This window comes from Protomyctophum bolini (genome assembly GCF_963924005.1).
Source record: "Protomyctophum bolini genome assembly, chromosome: 3".
In the NCBI taxonomy this organism is placed as follows: Eukaryota; Metazoa; Chordata; class Actinopteri; order Myctophiformes; family Myctophidae; genus Protomyctophum; species Protomyctophum bolini.
Window position 1 is genome coordinate 31,019,376 of NC_137864.1, and position 9,209 is coordinate 31,028,584.

Genomic DNA, 9,209 nt, shown 5'->3' on the forward strand with positions numbered 1-9,209 from the left:
TATTCTCACTGCAGTGTGAAAGACAAGTATCAATGGTTCAGTTCATTACATATTATTTACAGACCAAATGTTGGTTTCATTCCAAAATTATAAATGATTCCTGAACTATTTTATAATCGAGTTCATGAACAACAAATAACATGCTTTACCTTCATGTCAGGAGTGATTTATAAGCTAAAGGTTTTAGGTTTTTTTTTTGGGGGGGGGGGGGGGGATACAAATGGTGGATGTTTCATTTAGGAAAGAAACCTCACTGCTTTGAAAGCAGTTGGGATGAATCTGCTGTCTGTAGAACACATTTCCTAATTTTTAAGGAAACGATGCAAAAAATGACATGAGTAAGGAGACTTATTTGCAAGTATGCCAGTTGAATAAACAGTTTTCTATTGATAGCTTGTCAGTCTGAGTCTTCTGGGGTTTGTTTCGTTTCTAGGCTATATACAAAAAGTAAACATTTCAGAACATTCAGGACTATAACAAGCAAGGGGATGTAACACCAAATCCTGATCCCTGTAGTTGTGTTTGTGTATGATCTGTGTTTTTTGTGGAGGGGGGGGGGGGGTTATTTTAGAAGTAATTTTGAAGGGTTGTATACTGGCAGATAATAGTATATTGTTTATAAAAGATATACTTATATTGAACCATTTTATCACTTTATTATAAGGCTGGGGGGTGGGACACAAAGTGAGACAACCTACAGTGCTTCACTGGTAGTCAAATCACAACATGGGTGTGTTGTATGTCTCTAAAAACAAATTATACAGGGTTTCAATTTGTCCTATACAGTGTCTGTGAGGCTAACTATATATTGTTGGTTAAATTGGCCAATTACAACCTACAGTAGACGTTCATCTTATTAAGCAAATAGCATTTGGCTGCCCTGAGACCAGCATTCAAAAGCTGCCCTCAGGGCAGCAATTTAACATTGGTGTATAGCATTTGGCTGCCCTGAGACCAGCATTCAAAAGCTGCCCTCAGGACAGCAATTTAACATTGGTGTATGTATAGCATTTGGCTGTTCTGAGACCAGCATTCAAAAGCTGCCCTCAGGGCAGCAATTTAACATGGTCACATCTGCCCCTGGTATTGTGTGATCGTATTGGTGATAATATCACCTCATATTGGTGTTTAGAATCTAGAATCCTCTGGTTTCTATAGTAGCTGTAGTGTGGGCTGGAGAGAGAGAGAGAGGTTGGGGGGGGTCAAGACATGCAAGTTTCAGTGACGCATTTATATAGCAACTCACAATCCCTTAGGCTATACATGGGCTATACTCATTACATGAGTCATGACTCGTGAGTCATTTAAAGGAGCACTTCACCACTTTTCATCCTATCTTCATATAATAGGTCCTCCCTAATAATCATGAAAAAATGGCGCATTTCTTTCCTACTCTGTCTGTGTCTCATATAGGGCTGTGGGCAGTTCAGAAACCGTCCTCCAGTGACATCATCGATGGGGAATACAAGCTAATAGAAACTGCAGGCTTTCTAGTCCTGAGAAGTTGCAATGCGAAAATGGAAGCCATCGTTCTCACGATAATGAAAATCTAAACATTTTTGTAAAACAATATTGTTTAAAAATTCTACCTAATGATGATGTCACTGGTGGACGGTTTCTAAACTGCCCACAGCCCTCCTATAAGACACAGACTGAGTAGAAAAAAATCGTGCCATTTTATCATGATTATTAGAGGACCTATTATATGAAGATAGGTTGAAAAGTGGTGAAGTGGTCCTTTAAATGTAGGCTTGTATGAATGACTTGAAGCTTTTAATAATCTAAAATAAATAGTAGGTTGCTACTTTTCAGCCATTAATCAACTTAGGCTACTGATGAAGTTTCGATTTCATCGACTTTAAAGTCACCTAACATTTACAGATAGGCCTACAGTTCTTAAGAACCAGTTTCTAAGAATCAGACCATGCAGTTGTGTATATAGGCTGCATGGCATAAGGGCTTGGGCACTACCCTACCATCTCTCTATATCATTTGATAAAGGCATATTAAAAACAGGACTTGTACACCCAATGAAAATATAAACTTCACGGAATATATACCACTTCGAATTATAACAATCGTTTGAAGATTATCTGAATATCGCACAAGTAAAATCTCAACTTCTTCGCAAAGGGCCATTGCGCTGAGCAATGGCAGTGTTTTACCTATACTTTTGAGGGCCTCTGCTTGGATTCATGGTGAGTGGGGCACCGACGATCTGCAAGCTCACAACGCGCTGCATGTGGACACAACACACTTGGAGCTTGTATATCCACGGCTTCCGTGACAATTACCTAAACATGAGAAAGATGTGCCATATATGCGCACGCACGATGATTCCATTCAACTCTCTCTCTCTCTCTCTCTCTCCTCACAAAATTCTACCATGAAGTTCTATGACCTTTCGGGATGGTTCTATAGGCCTACTTTCTGTATTCACCACGAAGCGTTAACTTCCAGACAATATCTTTCAATATATATGAAGTAATCAACCATTAAAATAAACTTTTCGTGTTTATCGCAAAAACACAGTCAGTATAGGCCTACACTGGACAGTGTATTCGGCTACACAGCCCACTCTGATAAGAGTAGGCCTACTCTGTCCATGGTGCTGAAAGTACGCAAGTGGTATAAGTTTATCGTTCAGACTTTAGTTTGAGTTGGTTAGTTGTGTTGTTTTTCTTTTGTAGCCGTTTAGGCCTACTACTATTGTAGGCTATCTACTATTGTGCCAGCACGTGCACTTGACCTTTCTGCAGTGCTATAATACAGCCTATCACCAGCTGTGTATGTAGTACCTACAAGGATTGTGTTTGACATTACCTGTTTAAGTCACAGATGTTTACATCCATAGTTTCCACCACCCGCCAATAGGTGGCAGTGTTAGTACACACTTCACAGTTAGATGCCTTGTGTGGGGTCTCTCAGAGCGAAAAAGAGAGGAAGTTAAGTTTGAACCACGTTCTGATCGGTTCTGAATGTTTTGTACCATGTCTCTCCTGCTGTGAAAATAATAAAACGAAGAATCTTTGATACACAACGATCGTGTGCAAGACTGTATTGATCCGAGTGTAATATCTGGAGGTCCCACCGAGATGAAACGTTTTATTACGGAGGAGGACGACTTTTAACGCACGGAACTAACACTAAACTGCGGTGATCAAGACGGTTTATGGAAGAGCAGTGAAGCGAGGAAGCCACTGTCTTGCCAGAACCTGAGGGAGACACGTTGTTTACCAAGTGTTGAGTGAGTGTAAAGAGACAAAATGTCGGAGCACAGAGAAGAATTATTGTTTGAAATAGAACAAAAACTTTTTGGATTCACTGTGGAAGATTTGCATAATATTTGTAAGTACTGCAGTATCACAGGCGAAAATAATGCAGCCATACAACACAAGAGCCGTCGAGCCTTAGTGAAGCATATAATGCAGTTTTGTGAACGAGACGAAATACTTGAATTAGAGGACGAAGGCATGTCTATGCTATTGGCTTTGAATGACGCTGTGAATGCCGCGCGGGACGGAGACACACGCGACCACTCTAGCGACCCACCCGCGCTGGATTTGTCCGTCGGGGGACCATCACAAAGCGGGGGGACCCCACAGTCATTGACGCCGCACATCATCGCCGCGGGAAATGACGGCGCACGCCAGCAGCCAGACAGACAGACAGCCGCCGCGGGAGATGACGGCGCACGCCAGCAGCCAGACAGACAGACAGCCGCCGCGGGAGATGACGGCGCACCCCAGCATCACCAGCCAGGAGCAGCGCGGGAACTCAACTATAGGAGGAGTGACAATTTTGGAGCGCAGCATGGAGGGAGAGAATCAATGGGGAGCAACAGCTGCTGCCTTTCTACTAATGCTGCATACCGTCGTGAATTCAGGATCAACGGCCACATTGGTGAGTTAAATCAAAGGGATAACCTGAGTTTCAGTAGTCTTGAACACCAAATTGAAAGTGGGCTTAGGAAAGGATATCCAGAGATGGAAATTGCGGAGGCAGTGATTCGTGCAGTGAGCCCTAGTGCAAAGCTGAGGAGCTATTTAGAGGGGAAAATGGACCTCACCCTGAACACCCTTCGACACATTCTGAGAGCTCACTATGCAGAAAAAGATGCTACTGACTTGTACCAGCAGCTAACTAAAGCTGTACAGGCACCAGGAGAAACATCCCTTGATTTCCTTATCAGAGTACTTGATTTGCGACAGAAAGTTATTTTTGCATCGGAACGCTCCCAGTCTGGCCTGAAATACAACAGAGAGTTAGTGCAGAGCCAATGTTTTCAGTCCATCCTCACAGGTCTGTCAAATGACAACATTAGGGCAGAAATTAGGTTTTTCTTGCAAAATGTGGACAGTAGTGATGAACTTTTGCTGGAGAAAATGCAAATTGCACAGTACAATGAGAATGAGCGGAACCAAAAGATTAAAGTGATGAACAGAACCTCTAATAGAACCAACATTAATGTGATAGAGAGAGAGGATGATGACACTCCCCAGGCAGATCCAGTCTCTGTAAAACCCACTAAACAAACCAAAGATAATTCACTGTATGCGAAGATAGAGGAACTCACATGTCAAGTTGCATCTCTAGTGCAGACTGTTCAACGTGAGAGAGCCACCGTGACTAACCCCCAGACAACGCCAGACAATTCTGAATACAGGAGGCCAAACAGGCGCTGTCAAACGTGTCAGCAGCAGAACGTGCCCAATTGCAATCATTGTTTCAAGTGTGGCAGTGACACCCATTTTGCCTTGGGATGTAGAGTAGGGAATGCACAGAGAGGGTCGGGAAACGGGCGGAGGTTGTGACTGAGGGGCAGGCCATAACCTTAACAAAACCAATGTCCCAGATAAATACAGTAGTGCAGCAAATTTCATCAACAGGAAAATCTGAGAGAAATCCAAACAAGACAGCCCCCATGTCGTTCAATCCCTTCACCAAGCGAAGAAATGTTGCACAACTCATTGGTAGGAAGTGCCTTGTGTGGTGTTCAATGAATAAAATGAAAACTCAAGCACTGTGGGATACAGGAGCACAAGTGTCCATAATGAGTGAGGAATGGAAACAAACAAACTTACCTGATGTCGGGGTGAAGCCAATCAGTGACCTGCTGAGTGCAGATGAACTACTTAATTTGAGAGCCGCAAATGGCTCAGAAATACCATTCCAAGGGTGGGTTGAGGTTAAACTCAGCTTGTTTGATCCAAAGACCAAAACAGCAGGGTCAACTGAACTACTGGTACCCATGCTAGTGAGCAAAGCCTTGGTGGAGAGGCCCATCATTGGTTTCAATGCGATTGAGGAAATATTCAACAATGATAATGGCACCCATGGAGACAATGTGGCCATGCTGAGGAATGCATTGAGGATGGGGGCAGGCAAGGCAGAGACATTACTAAACCTAATCCAAAATACAGCCGATGAAAGTGATACTTTCCTTGTGAAGACTGGGTGGAACACCACGGTTGTCCCGAGTGGACAGTTAAAGCGGATCAGCTGCGCTGTCACAACAGACCTCACAGTGCCCACTGAAATGTTATTTGAGCCAGATGAAAGGCTGTCATGGGACGAAGGGTTGAAAGTAAACTGTCAGTTTGTGCATGTCCCACGTTCAGCACGCAGAGTAAATATTTATGTGAGAAACAGTACTAAACATGATATCTCCCTACCCAGTAAAACTGTCATAGGCAGTGTACAAAGAGTGACAGACCATTATCCAGTCCACCCAGAGGAAAGTTCCCTGCCGATTCCCGAACCTGAACTGCCCACTGATGAAAATCAAGCCCAATGCACAGGTATTGACCCACCAGTGAAACTGGACCACCTGACAACAGAACAACAGACAATTGTAAGGAGAATGATCAGAGAGGAATCCGGTGTGTTTGGAAAAAAAGATGAGGTGGGCTATATTCATAATCTGAAAATGGACATTAAACTAACAGATAATGTCCCTGTTGCCAAAACGTACAATGCAATACCACGCCCTTTATATGAAGAAGTAAAGAAACACATTTCTGACCTGTTAAACAGAGGCTTCATTCGCAAATCCAGTTCTGCATACGCATCACCAGTTGTGTGCGTGAGAAAAAAAGACGGAAGTCTCAGACTATGCATTGATTTTAGGGAGCTCAACAAGAAGACCATCGCAGACAGACATCCTATACCACGCATGCAGGAAATTCTGGATGGGCTTGGGGGACATGCCTGGTTCACAGTACTGGACCAAGGCAAAGCATACCATCAAGGTACTATCAGTGAGGACTCGAGACAGTTCACAGCCTTTACAACTCCGTGGGGGCTATACGAATGGAACAGGATTCCTTTCGGCTTGACCAATGCGCCAGCTGCCTTCCAGCGCAGCATGGAGGAAAGTTTAGAGGGCCTCAGAGACAAAATAGCTGTACCATATTTGGATGACACCTTGATTTTTAGTTCGACTTTTGATCAACATGTGGAGGATGTAAGACGTGTCCTCAAACAACAACAACAGCACGGTATCAAACTGAGACCTGACAAGTGTGACATGTTTAAAAATGAGGTTCGATATATTGGAAAAGTAATCTCAGCTGAAGGTTATAGAATGGATGAGAAGGAAACTGAAGTGGTGAAATCCCTGAAGACAAATACACCCTCTAATGTCAAAGAATTGAGAAAGCTGTTAGGTTTTTTGGGGTATTATAGAGGGTATGTCCGTGACTTTTCTCGCCATGCAAAGTGCCTGTATGACTTACTAGCCGGGGATGCCTCATCTGAGCGTAACAACAAGGACAGAAAGGGCCAAGCAAAAAGGGCAGGACAGTTACCACCACACACCAAAGTTATATGGACTGACAATCACCAGAAGGCACTAGACTACCTAGTGGATGTGTTAACAAACCCTCCTGTCATAGCCTACCCCAAATTCGAAGACCCATTCATTCTGCACATTGATGCCTCGGAAGAAGGGCTTGGAGCCGTGCTATATCAAAGACAGGAGGGCAAACTCAGGGTTATAGGTTATGGCTCACGTACGCTCACACCTACTGAAAAGAACTACAGGTTACATTCAGGAAAGCTTGAGTTCTTAGCTTTGAAGTGGGCAGTTACAGACAGATTTAGAGACTACCTATTTTATGCCCCAGCAGTGACAATTTACAGTGACAATAATCCCCTCACTTATGTCCTGACATCAGCTAAATTAAATGCAAGTGGGCACCGGTGGGTATCTGAACTGGCAGACTATAATATAACCTTGAAATACCGCCCTGGAAGGGTGAACATTGATGCAGACTTCCTGTCTCGCACACCCCGAAACATGGAGGACTACATGGGTGAGTGTGTGGAACAGTGCTCACCTGAAGTGTTAGCTGCAGTCATAACCGCAGTCACGACACAAGAGGATGTGAACTGGATCTCAGCCATCACTTGTAATCCAGCTATTCAAGAGATCATAACTACACAGGAACAGTCAGGGATACGAGTGACACGGCAGGAACTGTTACAAGCTCAGCTTCAGGACCCAGTCATATCTACAGTACTGCACATGAAAAATAAATTGGAAAAACCAGACCGACAAACACTGAGTAAAGAATCAACCAAAGTGAAATGCCTGCTACGTGAATGGAATAAGCTACTTGTCTCAAAAGAAGGCCTACTGATCCGTAAAACTGTGTCCCGTACTCAAGTGGTGCTTCCAGAAAAGTACAAGGATTTAGTTTACCAACAGTTACATGCTGAGATGGGCCATTTGGGTTCAGAGCGGGTTTTGAACTTGGCCAGAGATAGGTTTTATTGGCCCGGAATGCAGAGAGACATTGAGTATTTTGTAACCAAAGTATGTAAGTGCATTAAACAAAAAAAACCTACTGTTCAAAGCAGAGCTCCCATGGGTCACATACCTGCTACCGCACCATTTGAAATGGTATCTATAGATTATCTTCATCTTGAAAAAAGCAGGGGAGGGTATGAGTATATTTTAGTGATCATTGACAATTTCACCAAATTTGCACAGGCATATGCAACCAGAAACAAATCAGGCAAGACGGCTGCAGACAAAATCTTTAATGACTTTTCCCTGAAATTCAATTTTCCCACGAAAATCCACCACGATCAGGGTCGAGAATTTGAGAACCAGCTGTTCAAAAGACTACAGAAATATACAGGAATGACTAATTCAAAAACGACCCCCTACCACCCACAAGGAAATCCTACGGAGAGAATGAATCGCACCTTGTTGTCCATGCTGAGAACCTTGGACGAAGACAAAAAGCCCAACTGGAGTGAGTATCTGAATAAAGTAATCCATGCTTATAACTGCACAACGAGTGAGGCCACAGGTTATTCACCTTTTTACTTACTGTTTGGGAGAAAGCCCCGTTTGCCGATTGACCTAATCTTTGGGCTAAGTGAGGAAGAGGAAGGGAAGTCATATCAAGAATATGCACAGAAATGGCAGCAGCAAATGAAGGAAGCATATGATATTGCATCTAGGACAATCACAAACACTACAGCCAGAGGAAAAAGGTACTATGATCAAAGGAGACAGAGCTCAGTCCTTACAGCAGGAGACAGGGTTCTTGTAAGAAACATGTCTGAGCGGGGAGGACCTGGGAAATTACGCTCCCATTGGGAAGAGCAGATACATGTTGTAGTCTCCAGGAAAGGAGAGGACAGTCCGGTGTATGAAGTGAAACCAGAGCGTGGGCCAGGGAGAAGCAGAATACTCCACCGCAATATGTTAATGTCTTGCAATGCTCTGCCACTGGAGGAATCAGTGCCTGTTTCTGTAAGAAAAGAATCGCAGGTTCAACAGAGAAGCTGTCGCAAACAGTTGGAAACGAGAGAGATATCAGAGGACTCTGAGAGCTCTGAGGAGGAGGAAAGCCATTGGGCAAACAGGCTCAGACACTCTCAGCACAGACAACCTGTTGTCACTCCTGAAACTAGAACACAATTCTCACTCAATCCTGGGGTGGAGGAGTTCACATTCACAATGGAGAATCCGGTGCAGGAGCCTGTGGAAGAGGAAAGTGCAACGGAGACTGTGCAGCTGACAGGGACAGCGGAACTGGAAGACGACAGCAGTAATCAGGGACCAGCTCAGCCTGAAATGCAACGGCTGACAGGGACAGTAGAACTGGAAGGTGATAGCTGTAACCAGGAACCAGCTCAGCCTGAAACACAACAACGGAGATCTCAAAGAGAGCGTCGGCCCAAAGAGACAC